This window comes from Pelodiscus sinensis, chromosome 16 (assembly GCF_049634645.1).
Source record: "Pelodiscus sinensis isolate JC-2024 chromosome 16, ASM4963464v1, whole genome shotgun sequence".
NCBI classification, from domain to species: Eukaryota; Metazoa; Chordata; order Testudines; family Trionychidae; genus Pelodiscus; species Pelodiscus sinensis.
This window is the reverse complement of record NC_134726.1, coordinates 38,111,201-38,126,753: the sequence shown is the minus strand read 5'-3', so window position 1 is coordinate 38,126,753 and position 15,553 is coordinate 38,111,201. Positions and strand designations below refer to the sequence as shown.

At 50.6% G+C, this 15,553-nt stretch overlaps 1 protein-coding gene across 1 annotated transcript in view; it reads left to right on the top strand.

Annotated features, from left to right (window-relative positions):
- Positions 1–15,553, top strand: part of PKD1 (polycystin 1, transient receptor potential channel interacting) — a 148,779-nt gene that overhangs the window by 43,765 nt on the left and 89,461 nt on the right. The window lies entirely within an intron of this gene.

Sequence of the window (15,553 nt, the reverse complement as noted above, 5' to 3'; positions counted from 1 at the left end):
TCGAAATAACGTTGTAGTGTAGACATACCCTGATATAAGAATTCACCTCCATCCCAACTGGCAGGCGCTTGTGGTTTTGAAACTTTACCTTACCCACAAGGTGTCCTGTGGCACCTTAGGGTGTGTCTACACTACACCCTTAGCTCAAAATAAGCTACGCAAATTGTGTCGCTTATTTCAAGTTAATTTTGAAACCGCTTATTTCAAAATTTGGTGCTGTCTGCCGTGGAACGAGGTTTCCAGGGACATCGGAATAGCGTGCCCATTATTCAGAAAGCTATTTCAAAATAACGGGTATGCTGTCAAGATGCGGAAAACGGTATTTTGGGAAACCGGAAGTATCCCAGAATAGCGCCGATGTCTAGATGCACCCTTAGAGATTAACAGATTTATTTGGGCATAAGATTTCATGAGCATAAACCCATCTGGCGAAGTGGAGTTTTGTTCATGAAATCTTATGCCCAGAATAAATCTGTTAGTCTAAAGTGCTTCAGGACTCCTTGTTTTTGCAACTATAGGCTAACACGGTTACCCCTCTGATACTTACCTTATCCAGGCGACTCCTAGCTTGCAGAACAGCCATGAACTAGTTGCCACAAAGTCATTACTTTGGGCCTGGTTCTCATTTACACTCAGACCATTTTACACCAAGTGTAAAGGGATTTTACAGTGGGAGTACATTATGTTCATACCCCCTTAGGGCCTTTTAATGTAGCTAAAGGAGTGCAGAGGAGGGTCTTTGTTTAAACAAGAATCAGTCGATTGTCCGTAGTGCAGGGTAATGTATTTTGCATTGATTCTTCTGACTGCATCCGTCTTACCAAATTTTTGAACCAGGAATGCAAATTTTTGAACCATTCCTGGTAGTGAAGAGGGTGGTGAAGCGCTGGGCTGGGTTCCCTAGGGAAGTAGTGGAGTCTCCATCCCTAGAGGTGTTTAAGTCTCGGCTTGACAAAGCCCTGGCCGGGTTGATTGAGTTGGGATTGGTCCTGCCTAGAGCAGGGGGCTGGACTTGACCTTCTGAGGTCTCTTCCAGCTCTATGGTTCTAGGATTCTACATTGCCTGTTGTGAGCAGATCAGTTTGCTAAGAGTTGAGGTTACTACGAGCTTCTTAGACCTCCATGAGTTCTTGCTGCGTTGTGGCTTTGGCTTTCTTCCGTTCTAAGGATGGCGAGTGTCAGATTATACGTCAGAGATGCCCTCTGCTCTGTTCCCCCTGGGTACTTTCCAATCACAGCCCTTCCTAGCAGCCTTTCCATTTTAGCTTAGCCACACAGTCAGGTGGACATTATTGAATTAAAAATGTTGCTATTAAACTGAGAACCTCACCCTTGCCTGTCAGTGAGCAGGCGCCAGCTACTCGAACCAGCAGAACCGGTGGTTTAGCTGAATTCCGTGGTTCAAAGGTTTCCTTGTTGCATGTCAGTATCTAAAGTATCTTAATGTTCTCCTGGTGAAACAAAACATGGATGTCCTAAGAGGTTTCTAGGGTAACGGAATGTTAAAATATTTACTTCATAGCATGTGGTGATATTTGCCAACTTGATGCATTCTCTTTGAGAAAATGTACCAGGATTTATCTCTATCTTCCAGATCCAATTCCTTCCATTTCAGCAAACTGAGGTCAATTGATATCACTTAAATATTCCTTGAAACATCCATCCATCCATCCACCCCTCCCCAAACACCACACCCCTCCATACATCCTATCTATCTGTCTGTCTGTTTGTCTCCATACACCTCATCTGTCTATTGATCTATCGATTGTTCAATCTCCATATGAACGCTCGATCTCCATACACCTCATCGATTGATCAATCGATCCATCTATCTATCCCCATACACCCCTCTCTCTCTCTCTCGGTGCAGGGGAAAATACTACCGAATTTCACATTGTTTATCTCGAGGAACCCTGCTTGTTCCTGGAACCTAGAGGACACCCCTTTACCCAACCTAGCTCCACGTTAGCTTGGCTAAGGCTGGTCATGCAGAAGGCCCGTGCATTGGGGATGTTACTCTTGCAATCACAGAAGCATAGATACAGTTTTCTCACCTGCCCATCTGCGTCACTCCTAAGTTGATGGAAAGGTAACAAGATAAAAGATCTCGTGGCCTTGCGAGTTGAGCGTACTGGCCTCTTGCAGCTGTCCTGGGTTTTGAGAGAACAGCACTGGGTCATGGGAACAGAGCAGCACCATCGTGGTGTTCTTCCTGAGGGTAATTATTGGGGGGGAGAAGGGTGGATATCTTCAGTTGGATTCAGAGCACAGGCTTCTAAACTACTCATTTCTGCCCCCCACCCTTCCGTTCTGCTGTGCATGCTGGGCAGATAGGTTGTTTTAACACATCTTCAGTTTCTTTGCAAACTTTAGGTGGACCAAATACGTGTTTGCAGGGCTGACTCTTAGCTGGATAAAATTGCAGACAGCTTGTTTATATGCAGCTCGGTGACTGAACAGTTTGAATATTTGGGTGGTTAGTTTTCCAAACTGCAAAGCTTTGTCTGTTTTCATGTGAAACCATGATTTACTGGGAGGGTTTGAGCTGGGAGTTGGTCCTGTCCCTGGAGTAGGTCTGTATGGGTGGGACGAATTAACTGTAAGATCCATTTCACGCTAACGAGAGTCACCTGGCTACCTCTCCCAGGAGAGAGCAAGCCCTCGAGGTGCAAGAGGAGGGGCATACTGTTTGAGGATACCTGGATAAGCAATCCGATCCCATGATGGGCTGAACTATTTGGAAAATGATCTAAAAAGTTGTGGGGAAAAAACCTACATTTTTCAACAGTGAAAGTCCTAATTGGGGACCAAAAGTCAAGAGCCAAACTGTCAATGACCTCCCTGGATGTAGGAGGTGCACAGTGAGTCATGACTGCCCTGGTGCATTCGGCTTCCTTGTTTATATGTTGGGAACAAGGAGATGCAGGAAATTATCCTCTAAAAATAACTCAGATAATGAACTGTGCAAGAGGTCCCGCTGCAGCGAGTGTCTCTCCAGTTCCCAGGGGGGCTTGGTGTGAACCCCCCCCTTAATTTGGGAGGAGGATGTATTGCACGCTGCCCTTGCACGAGAGAGTGGATCAGCCCTGCCAGTGATGACGTCGCTCCATGAAGTCACACGTTCCTTTTCTTCGAGCGGCTCTGTCCCTGCTCGTGCTCATCACCATATTTGGGAAAGTCTGAGACGTGGTCTCTGGCCAGAGCGATGTTGGTAACGTGCTGCTATTTAAATCTGAGAGAGACCTCGGACAGATCCCACCTGGGATTACAGACATGGCCTCGCTCACCTCGGCCAGACCCGTAAAGAATAAAGCCCTAGGTTTACGCTGGGGCTGCAGAGGACACACCTGAGCCTGCTTTGCAAGACCCCAACATCCTGCCGCACGGCAAAGGGTGGGTGAGTGGCGGTGCGAGCAGAGCCTTGCGAGTCGGGGCGGCTGGCTTCCGCCTGGCTCTGTGACCTTGGAAACGTCACTGCGCCGGCCCTCCGGCTTGCTGTCAGCGGAATGAAGAACGATTTGTGCCATCGTTGCACTCGGAGGTTCTGTGACTGGTTGACCGTTCCAGGATCTAGAAACTCCTGGCTTGGTTTCCCTACCTTCAATGCTCTGTCACAGGCTTCGGGCTGTTTTTCACCCTCCAAGTCAAGCGTTAAGTTCTCTCCTCCCGAGCACAGGAGAGCCAACATGAGGCCCGCCCTGCCTCCGACGGACCCCGCCAGCCGTTGGTGCCTGGCTCTGCCGACAGCCTTTTTCCTTCCATACGTGCATGACCACAGCCCTTTCCAGAGGGAAATGCCAGCCCACCCTTCGGCTGGGGATGTACAACCCCATTTAAAAAGTGACCCGGTCCAACGGTAACTGGTTAACCAGGATCCCGCAGCAGGGGGGCTGCTCCACCACGTTGCACCACAAATGGGGGCTGCTCCGGCCAGGCCTCCTGTTACGGGGTATCTGGGTAACAGGTTAACCCTTTACATCCCTACCTTCAACCTTGGTTCGGGTTGTCCGCTCCTCTCCCCGGGAGGGGTAAGTGAAGGCACAGTGGAGCCCAGTACCTCTCTCTGCCAGAGGCGTCAGCCCCAATATCTTGACTCCATCTGCCCAACAGCTAGTGGTGGCAGGTGGCAGAACAAGGAGCATTGGTCTTGTTGCAGCGGGGGAGGTCTAGGTTGGAGATTAGGAAAAACGATTTCCCTGGGAGGGTGGGAAGCGCTGGGCTGGGTTCCTGAGGGAAGGGGTGGAATCTCCATCCCTAGAGGTGTTGAAGTCCCAGCTTGACAAAGTCCTGGCTGGGATGATTGAGTTGGGGTTGGTCCTGCTTTGGGCAGGGGGCTGGACTCAATTACTCTTGAGGTCTCTGCCAGGCCTAGGAATCAATGAACACTAATCAGGGCTAATTAGGGTTGTCAGGTGTCCGGTATTGACCCGTACTGTCTGGTATTTTTGACTCCTGTCTGGTAAAAAAATTCAGAGAATACCGGACACCAATTCTTTTTTTTTTTTTTTTTTTTGCTCAACATCCTTGGGTCTCCCCCTCCCCTCTTTTTTTTTTCTTCCTTCAACAAAATTTTTTCCCGGTGGGGTTTTTTTTGCAGGGGGGGGGAGGTGTTTGGTATTTTTGTTTCAACCATCTGGCAACCCTACAGCTACTCCCTGCCCAGGCCTCGCCTTCCTGTGGCTGAATTGCTCACAGACTCTATCCCTAGGCCACCTATCTAGCTGCTGAGAAGAGGCCCCCCTCCTGTAGACCTTGCCTTCACCCTAGCTCCTTCCAGACTGAGCCAAGTGTTGCTTTATATAGTCCCACAGGTAGTCACATGACCCTTCCCAGCTAAGTCTTAAAGGAGCCAAGGCCCAGTAACAGGAGGGCTGCGAACACATCCCCTTACAAATCCATCTAGCCCATTGTACGAGTTGCTGTGTAAACACAGAGTAATAGATGGTCCCTGTTCTAGAGAGCTCACTGTCTAAATAGAAAGGCCAGACAAAGGGTGGTGGGAAAGGATGTAGCATTATCTCCATTTTGCCGAGAGGGAATTGAGGCCCAGCGACTGGCTCGGGGGGACACCGCGAGTCTGTAGCAGAGCGGGGAATCAAATCCAGATCTCGTGTGTCCCAGCACCATGCCTCAACCAAAAGCCATTCTTTGTCCCCTACCGATATAACAGCTACGTTGCGGGGGGGGGGGGGGGTCTAGCTCTTTGTAGGCCTGTAATGAGCGGTGCTGGCCCAGGGTTCTAGTCCCACCTCTGTCTGTGACGTGCTGCAGCGCCTTGAACAAGCCATTTAACTGGTCAGTGCCTCAGTTGATCCCGGTGGTGTTAAGGAGAGTGGAGTCTTGCAAGGTGTTGTGGGCTCTTGGGATTCTGATGGAACAAGTCTGGAGATGTTTGGGGAAATAAACAGAAGTTGCTAGTAGATCCTCCTCCCTCCTTTCTATTAAACAAGGAAGTTATATTTAAATAAACCTTCCATTAACAAAGTTAAGGTTACAATTTTGAAGACTCAAAAGGGATGAAATGCAGAGATCCTGGGGCCCGATTCTCCTGACAGATCTGCCTGTGCAGTTTCCGGTTTAACTTCAGTGAGGTTCCCCAAATTCACAGCAAGTCCTGGCCTTATTCACACCCTGGCTGTGTCTAGACTGGCAAGTTTTTCCGCAAAAGCAGCCGCTTTTGTACAAAATCTTGCCAGCTATCTACACTGGCCGCTTGATTTTGCGCAAAAGCACTGATGTTCTACTGTCCGAAATCAGTGCTTCTTGTGCAAATGCTTTGACGTTCCCGTTCGGGCAAAAGCCCTTTTACGGAAATGTGTTTGTGCAAGAGGGCCAGTGTAGACAGCTAAAAACTGTTTTGCGCAAAAAAAACCCCGATGGCGAAAATGGCGATGGGGGCTTTCTTGCGCAAAACCACGTCTAGATTGGCACGGACGCTTTTCTGCAAAAAGTGCTTTTGTGGAAAAGCGTCCGTGCCAATCTAGATGCTCTTTTCCGCAAATGCTTTTAACGGAAAAACTTTTCCGTTAAAAGCATTTGCAGAAAATCATGCCAGTCTAGGCATAGCCCCTGTGAATAAACGATCGTTAACACAAGCAGCTTACCACCCTGTATCTTCACGCTGCCTCTCTCACTTCTGCGGGGGATGTGTGGAAATACCTCTTCCTCCGTCCGGGATTTTCCGTGCTCTATGATGACACTGGGATTGTGATCTCAGGCCTACAGGCTGCCCCACCCTGGCCTTGCTGAGATGTGACACGTTTCCCCGGCTGCAGTGTGTAGCGGGCTTTTTTTCCTGGTGTGCATATAATGCGGTGGTGGAGAGGAGGTCAGTGTGTGTGTGTGGGGGGGAGGGTTCCCCAAGAACGCAGGGCAGGAGGGGGCGCCCCGTTGTGGTGATGTTAGGAAATGCACCGTCAGTTATTTATTTGGGAATTACGTGTAGGAGAGGGGAGACCTTCTGGGAAGGGGATGCCGGAAAACCTGGGTCTCCCAAAGGGCAGAGAGTCCAGCTGTTCAACGCAGGCACCTACTTGGTCCCTTGAACGGGCACTTAGCCAGATGTGTTCCTTGTACCCCCAAGGCATAGGGTGTTCTGTAGGGACCTGCCCTGCCTGGGAAGATGAGCTGGGAGCACGAACTGCTTTTCCCCTTCTGTACGTCTGTGAACTTATGCACCCCTGGGTGCTCGGAGCTCAGCCCCCTTTTCCTTCTCCCTGTCATCCCGCTGGCATTAAGGGCCTGGGAGCAGTGGCCATGCAAGGATGAATTTCCCTCCCCTCCTCCCAATACAGGCTGAACCTCTCTAGTCCGGTGCCCTCGGAACCTGACCGGTTCTGACTGAGAGCATTTGCCAGAGCACAGGAGGGTGGTGTTGTCTGGCAGCATGACCAGCATCTCCCCTGGAAGAACCCCTAGAGAGTTTCCACCTGTACTGGGGCTTTATTGGGCTCTGAGAATCCAGACGTGCTGGTGGTTCTTTGAATGAAACAAACAGGGCTCCAGCAGGGTGGCTGCTGCTTTTGAGTCCCCCCTCCAACTCGGCCCCCCGACTCCGTGCTCGGTCCAGCTGCAGAAAGGCAAGGGAGCTCCATTCCCCCTCGTTCTCTCGGGGTTTGTGTTCTACCGTGGCCTGGTGGCTTTTATCTTGGTCGCTTATAAACCGGAGTCTCCTTTCCTGATGAATCCTCGCAGCCCTCCGTCAGCCTGGCACACAAGCCGCTCTCTGTGCAGACAGCTCTCTGTGGCGGTGGATGCTTTTCCCATTACTGTTCTGGCTGGACTCCCGGCACCAAAAGGGGCTGAGAAAGCAGCCATCCAGCGTAGCTCTTTTTTTTCTTCTTCCCCTGCCCCTCTCTTCCCTCCCCTCCTGCTTCATGAAAGGAAGGCGGGATGGGCCCGTGAATGACATAATGGGAAGATGACATCAGTCTTGGCAGCGAGGGGCAGGCTATACTCTGTTTAACATTATGTGTTCTTTGGACTAGGGAAGAGGGGAAAAAAAAACCGAACCCGAGACACAGAAAAAGTCTTTCTGCCCCAATGCTGCAAGAATAAACACAATGGCTGAACAGAGCAGTGGTTGGCCAGTGTGAATTAGTTTGGCCACTGCAACCCCACTCCCCCGGCCTATCTAAACTTTATGAATGAACAAAGCCGCCACCAGGGACCACACCTTGCTGCTGTTTTCCTTTTTGGTCTGCTCAAAGGGTCGGCCAAGCAAGGGGGTTCTGATAAAGAGACCAGCTAAGGAAGGTAGCTAGCTCCCATCCCTGGAATATCTGAGCACCTCACAATCTCCTCTGTGCTGTAATCCCCATTGGGACAGGTGGGAAACTGAGGCACACCAAGGCTGACTTGCCCGTGGTCACACGGAGCCAGTGACAGAGCAGGGAACCGAGGACAATTCTCCTAAGGCCCAGACTAATGCCCTAACCACCAGGCCATCTTTCCTCTGCATCTTCGTCTGTCCCGTTTGGGCCATCCCCTGTGGGCGTTTTTGGATACACTTGGCTCCGTTACAGATGTTTATTGACTCAAGCCTCTCTGAGCTTCCTGGTGTTTCAGGGAGCTGTGAAGAGAGCTCTAGCGGGGTTCTTCCAGCTCAGTTCTGAGCGGCTCTTTTCCGGGGCCTTCCCGCCACGGCTCTCGGAACAGTTCACAGAGACAAAGGCCTTGGGCAGTAGCATGATCCCCCCTATTTCACAGACCGGGAAACGGATGAGGTGCAGGGACCCACGGTCCCGAGTTCTCCACCCCGCAGCCAACTGAGACGTGAACGAACGCTCGTGTTCAGCGAGGGCACGTGACAGTCTGCATGCCAGTTACATCTCCGTGAGGAGCCTGCTGCTTTTGCCTGGCTTTGAACCTGTCCCGAGTCTCTGGCAGAGAGACGAGGAAAATGTAGCCAGGGCGGTTTGTGGCACCGGCCGGCTGCGTTTGGGTCCCGTCCTGCAGCCTCAGTGTGGGGTTTGTTGGTCGGGAGTTCTTTCCTGGCATGTTTCTTTTTATGCTCGAACCTTGTTTGGTTAAGAAGCAGCCCTTCCCATGCTGGGAAAGCAGGCCGCGGATTATTTTCCATAGGTGTTGCAGAGGAAAAGACGATCAGTCTTTTGACAGGGCAGCGGGCCAAGCCGTACCTCCTTGTGCAGAGGGGTCCGCGGGAATGTCACCCTCCTTCTCTTACCCGCTGTCCCCAGGAGCGTCGCTGCTCTCACAGGCCTTGTGTGGAAGCGATCTGGGCTTGCTTGAAGCCAGGGCCATTATTTTAATCTATCGTTGGCTCAGAGAAGCCACGGGCGGGCCAGCAGCCAGTGAGGGAGGAAATGTTTTGGCTTGCATGTGGGGTGTGGTGCCCCCTAGTGGTAGGACGACAGAGGGGATAAAAGCCTTACTAGCAGAACTGGCTAAAGGAGCTCTCTTTTAACTCAGGTGGTAGAAGTCTGTAGTGGTGGAGTCAAAGGGGCCTGGGGTTGTTACTATGGGAGATAAAATGGAGGACTATGCCCTGACAGCGCAGTAATCCCGTCTGTAAAGAGCATTACGCTGGGCATGGCCGCTTCTCCAGGGCGGTTTGTCACACAGCAGGTGCCCAATGGGACGCGGGGAGAAGTTTCTTTTGACTCCCTGCCCTGTCATGGCGCAGGTCAGGAGGGAGCGTCGTTTCCAGTCGTGGTTAGGGCAAGATGGGCGTTTAATAACCGTGAGGCGCTGGGCTGCGCTCCTGGGGTTGCCCCCGTAACCGCTCCGGGCTGAGCTGCGTCTTTGACGAAAGAGGGAGAATGACACTCACGTACCTGAGGAGGTGGAGTGTCCAGGGCTCAGTTAATTAATGATCCGAGAGGAGGTTGAGGGCCTCACCACCGAGGTAACCTTGGAAGATTTATGGATAGGAGCCATGTTGCCTTCCCGGAGTGAATCATTTCTCCCAGGGCCTGTCTGAGGCTGATAGAGCCCAAAGCATTGGACGGTATGGTGAGGAACACGAAAGGAGCAGACCCGACGGCAGGGGTGGGCAGACGTGTAGGCCTGAGGGCTGCATGCTGAACAGGGAAATTGTATGGTGGGCCATGAATGTGGGGCTGGGGCAGAGGGTCAGGGTGCAGGAGGGGGCTCAGAGTAGGGGGTTCCGGGCTGGGTTCGGGGTATGGGCGACACAGCGGGGCTAAGGCAGCCCCCCACCCTGTGCTGCTCCCGGAAGCATCCGGCATGTTCCTCATGTAGGTGGGCGGAGGGGGAAGCGGCGCTGCGCGCCGTCCTTCCCTGCCGACGCTGCCCCCGCGGCCTCCATTGGCCGCGGTTCCCCGTTCCTGGCCAGTGGGGAGGCTGCCTGTCCGTGAGGGCAGCATGTGGCACCCTCCGCAGGGGCTGCAGGTTCGGGCCGACCCCAGGAGCAGCCAGGCCCGGCCAAAGAGTTTGCAGGGCCCAGGGCGGCACGCCGACAGCGGGGCCCGGCTGGGCGCCTTGCCCTGCGCAGCCCCTGGGGGCCTGGATTGCTGTGTGGGGCCCTGAGGGCGCGGGGAACGGGCAACCGCCTTGCCCTAAGGCTGGGTTTGGGAGCGGCACAGGGCCACGGAAGGCGGGGAGCCTGCCTCAGTCCCACTGTGCTGCCCGACTGGTAATCCCGAGGGCTGGATGAAAAGCCCTAAAGGGCCGGATGTAGCCCACGGGCCGTAGTTTCCCTACAGAGGGATGATGGCGAGGAAGCCAGAAGCATTGGGGCGCCGTAGAAGGGGTACATCTGTCGGCTCCATTAGGGAGGCCAGGAATGCCAGCAGGTATCCTACGCCACGTGCAACCCAAAAGCTAACAAGGCAGGGCAAAACGGCTGCCCCTCTGGCTGGCGTGGCCCAGGCCGTGGCCAGTCATTGAACCGTACGTCGGTTTGCCTGGGAGGCGGTTGCAGTTTTGGGGAGCAGCGTGTGGGAGCTGTCAGGGCTGAAACTCTATCTCCTTCTGCCCCGGCTGGAGGTGCTGCCTGACAGCAGAAAGGGGCGACTTCCAGACCTCTCCAAGGAGAGAACTGAAAGAGAAATACTCCCGCTGTCTCCTTATTATTGCAAGGAAATTAATTGCCCGCTGCGTGTGCGCCCCTTGCAGAAAGTACACAGAGCTTGCGGACGACTTGGCTTGCCGTCAAGCCCGGCCTTTCACTGAAGGTATGCCGTGTTTATGCACAGAGCTCCTTGCTAGCCTGGCTGTTTTCTCCCGCCGATTAGCCGGGGCCCGGTAGCAGTGTGTAGGTAGGTGGGGGCCAGGGGATAGCCAATGCTAGCAATGGTTCTGGCCAGCAGCCAAAGGGAAATCAACTCAATAGTCTAGGACTATTTTGGTGAAAGTGACTGAAGTGGCAGGCGGCCAGTCTCACGCTAACCAGCCTCACGTGGTTCCAGGAGACGGCTGAAACATTTCAGTGCGAGGGGCCCAGGAGTGGAGTGTGATCTGAATGCCTGTTAAAGGAACACCGTCAAGAAAACCAGCCCCTTTTTAAGAGCTATCCCCCATCCCTGTGTGACAGGGGGTTGGGGAAGGGGGGGTGCTTTCAGGCTCTACAACCAAACGGATTGAAAACCCCCCCCCTGTGATTCACTTTCCACTGCTGCTGTTTTTTTGTTTTGGGGGTGTTGAATGAGGGGGAGAGCAGGTCATGCGGGCGGGCTTTGTTAGTAATTTACTCACTATTGGAGCTGGTCACATCCCGCAAAAAACCAAGGTGACACAGAACTTGAGTGGCAACGTTCACTCCTGTCCAGAGGGATTGTCACAAGACTGATAGGCTACTTAAGTCCCACTTAGTCCATAGAGCTGGCTGGCTGCACAAGGATGAATTTCTCCCTCCCTGTGTAATGGCAAGAATTGATGAATACACTCAAATAACAGCGGATGAGCTATGTCTTCCTAGCACCATTTTGTGTCTGTAGCCAGTTCCACATTTTCTCTGCTGCACTAGCTGAACACAGCTGAGCGTGGATTGCCCACATCTGTGTCTTATTGCAAGTATCATGTTGTTAGATGGGTTTTCTTAAAGCCCCACACCCTGGAGTCATGTGGTTCTGCTTTTATTTCAGAAGCTTTCAGCTCTCTTTGTTATGGAAGAAAGCGAGAACACTTGATCCCTAAATATTCAAAAGCCAGGAGGGAAATTAAACCAAAAATATATTTTTATAATGGCATCATCATTCAATTTTTGGAGGGGCCTGACTCCAAGATTTTGAAAGTTGGCAGTAGAAGGCTTCCAGCACCGAAGGGAAAAGATTTAAGTTTTATTTCCCTTTTTATAAACTTCATGAAGCTCTCTTTCTCCATCAGGCTTTGTAAAACTTTTTAGAAAGGACAGACTAAATTTATTCGGAAGTGGTGCAAAAGCCTCCCATAACTATTTATCCTGGTACCCAATTAGAGTGTGATGCAGTCATTACAGGTAGCATGGGGAGGGAGGTCCGAAGCCGAGACCCAAGGAAGGTAGACTAGAGAAGTGAGACCGCACCTCCACGGGGAAGGGATTAAACCTGTCTTAATTGGAACAGCTGAGATCCAAATCCAAAGCGCGCGCTCTCTCTCTCTCTCTCTCTCTCTTTTTTTTTTCCCCCTTCGGAGTAGGAGTCATAAATAGTTTTGGAGGTAACTTTGATGTCTGGAAGTTAAACGTCTCCTACGCAGAGTGCAGCTCATGCATGTTTGTGAGAGTTTAGCAAAGGATGCTTCGTGTTCTGCTGTTATCTGGCTAGTCTGAGCAAAGAAAACACACACGGATCTGTCGGCTTCTATTTCTTACATTTAATTTCGCCACCTGCATGTTCCCATCAGTGGGGCTGTTGGAAATTTCATCTAAATATGCGATGAGCTTGGAAGAAAAATCTCCCTAAGACAGCCCCCCACATAAATACACCATCCCTGTTAGACATTCCCATCACTAATCTCCCCTACATCCCCCCCATCCCTTGTGGTACCAGGATAGTTTTCTGTCTGTTATTTGCAAGGACTGTTGACTTTTGGATGGTGAGTTTGCCTTGTGTGTTCGGCTAAAGAAATAGAGGCCAAATGTTGGTGTCGGATCTATGATCCATCTGGAGGATTAGATTTTGCCACGTGACATCAGAGATGAGGCAGTAGAGGGGAATGGCAAAGAATGTCCTAGGAAGAATTCAGGGTAGGAAAAAAAAAAGGCTCTGAATTTTATTCTTTAAGTGACACCTTTTGCAATGACGGAGAGCCGTTGAGTAGACCCAGTCCTATCAAGGAAGCACATGACACCGTGACTCGATTGTGCCTACTCCCACCCCCTTTTCAACCTGATGGTATAGCTGGCTCAACAGTTGAACCACTTTGAGAACTGTTGTATTGACTATTAGGTAGCTATCTTGGTTATTGGTATTGTTTTATATATATATATATATATATGTTAGAGTTTGTCTGTCTGTCTGTGAATCCATTTGTTCAAGAACTCCTCCTAAATGGTAAGAGCGAGGACCCCCAAATTTAGTAGGCAGCTTTCTCTTTTCCTAACTTTTAAAGCAAGGTCAGGGTTTGGTTGAGCCAGGACAACCGGAAGCCCTGGGAAAAGGACTGGTTTCCATAATATGCAAAGTGGGAGGGGCTGCTGTCCGCAATATGAGAGTGGCCACTAGGGGCAGTGAGCCCACCGGGGCGAGCACTATCCTGCAGTTAAGGTTGCCAGGTGTCGGGTTTTGAACCGGACAGACCAGTATTGGAGCTTTCTGTTCAGGAAGCACATTGAGAAAATATCAACGTCCGGTATTTTCTAAGTAAGATGTGATGTCGATTGTGATGTCATGTCAAGTGTGTCTGGGATTTTTGTTGAAACCATCTAGCAACCCTACCTGCAGAGTGTCCACAGGGGGCAGCCACACCACCAAGGAAGGGGCGCTGCCATCTTGCCTGCCAGCACACTGAGTAACCCCTTCCACCCCCCACTCTTCCTCCTCCCCCACAGCCCTTGGCAGCAGCGCTGGAGAGGGGGAGAAAAAAGACCCCTGACAGCCGTGGGAGGGGCGGGGGGGAGAGTCCTCTGGAGGCCAGGACTGGGTTGAGGGGAGAGAAAAGGTCCATGCTTGTATCAACAGGTGTGTTGTAAGCAAAACTCGTGAAGTCATTCTGCCGCTCTACTCTGCACTAGTTAGGCCTCAGCTGGAGTACTGTGTCCAGTTCTGGGCGCCACATTTCAAGAAAGATGTGGAGAAATTGGAAAGGGTCCAGAGAAGAGCGACAAGAATGATTAAAGGTCTAGAGAACATGACCTATGAAGCCAGGCTTCATGAACTGGGCTTGTTTAGTTTGGAAAAAAGAAGATTAAGGGGGGACATGATAGCGGTTTTCAAATATCTAAAAGGGTGTCACAAGGAGGAAGGAGAAAATTTGTTCCTCTTGGTTTCTGAGGACAGGACAAGGAGTAATGGGCTTAAAGTGCAGCAGGGGAGGTTTAGATTGGACATTAGGAAAAAATTCCTAACTGTCAGGGTGGTCAAATATTGGAATAAATTGCCAAGGGAGGTGGTGGAATCTCCCTCTCTGGAGATATTTAAGAACAGGTTAGATAGACATCTGTCAGGGATGGTGTAGACGGAGCTTGATCCTGCCTTGAGGGCGGGGGGCTGGACTCGATGACCTCTCGAGGTCCCTTCCAGTCCTCTTATTCTATGATTCTATGCTAGATGGGTCCTCACACACAGAGCCCCTCCTCATCCCCCAACCCGCGCTCTTGCCCCCACTGCTCCCAACCGCCTGCATTCCCTCTCTCATCCCCAAAACCCTGCCCTGCACCCTGCACCCCGCCAGCCCCCTGCCCTGAAGGACCCGGGCAAGTCTGCTAGTATTTGTTTATTAAAGGGTCACAGTCAAGTATTTTAGGCTCCTAATTTAGGTTTGGGGGAAGGCCTTTGCGAATTATTTTAGCAAATAATTTAGCGAAGATTCTCTTCTTTTTTTACTTCACTTTTTTCTTGCTGGCGTTGTGTGAAGCCCGCTTCCCCAGGAGCTTTGGGCAAGGGCGTAAGAAATGACCCTCACTGCGAACTGAAAAGGAAACGGGCTAGTTGATGTTTAATTTTAAAGGTCACTTAAGTAGGACAGTGAAACATAAAGAGCATCAATTGAACAGTGTAAATAGTGTGAAGTGAATTGGGTGGGAGAAATAATTTCAGTTTGAAGAAGTTGCCGGCTATTAGTAAGACAGTCAAAGGGTTTAAATTATTTCCCACTGCTCCTTTATATAGGCTACGTCTAGACTGCAAGCCTCTTTCGAAAGAAGCTTTTTCCAAAGATACTTTAGAAAAAGCCTCCTTTGAAAGAGAGCGTCTAGACGACAACCAGCACTTTCGAAAAAGCAAGCTGCTTTTTCGAAAGAGAGCTCCTAGGCAGTCTGGATGCTCTTTTTCGAAAAAGCACAGTTTGCATCACAAAGCGCCTTTTTTCAAAAGAGCACTTTCGAAATTAAGATGTTATTCCTCATAAAACGAGGCTTTCCACAGTCAAAAAAACTGCCACGTTCTTTCGATTTACTTTCGAAAGAATGCAGCAGCAATCTAGACGCAGGGCAAGTGTTTTTGAAAAGCCACTTTTTTCAAAAAAGCCCAGTAGTCTCAAAACACCCATAGAGTGCCATATGATCCCTGTATTTACTTAACAAAAATTAAAAAATGAAAATAAAAAAGAGTTACTCCCCTTCTTCTAACTCCTGCGGACATTAAAAAAGAAAAAATGATTTTTGTACTTAAAGGCATCGCTCCTATAATGAATTGCCAGGTTTTTGGCCTTGGTGCCACTACATGTAGGTGCCACAGAACGTTCTACGGATACCGTAGTAACTACGTTGTCAAAATTATTTCTGCCAGCAGTTGCTTTCCAAGGCGGGTTTTAGGCTTCAGCTGTAAACCAGTGCCTCACAATGAGTCCTCAAAGTGTCTTGTTTGTAATTATTTTACTTGAAAACTGGTCCGGGGGTATTTTTGTGCATAGTAATAGGCCTCATTCATATGGACGCCTCATGCAGACCTTGGGGCAGCGGATGCTTTCTGACTGGGGAAGGTGTTATTTT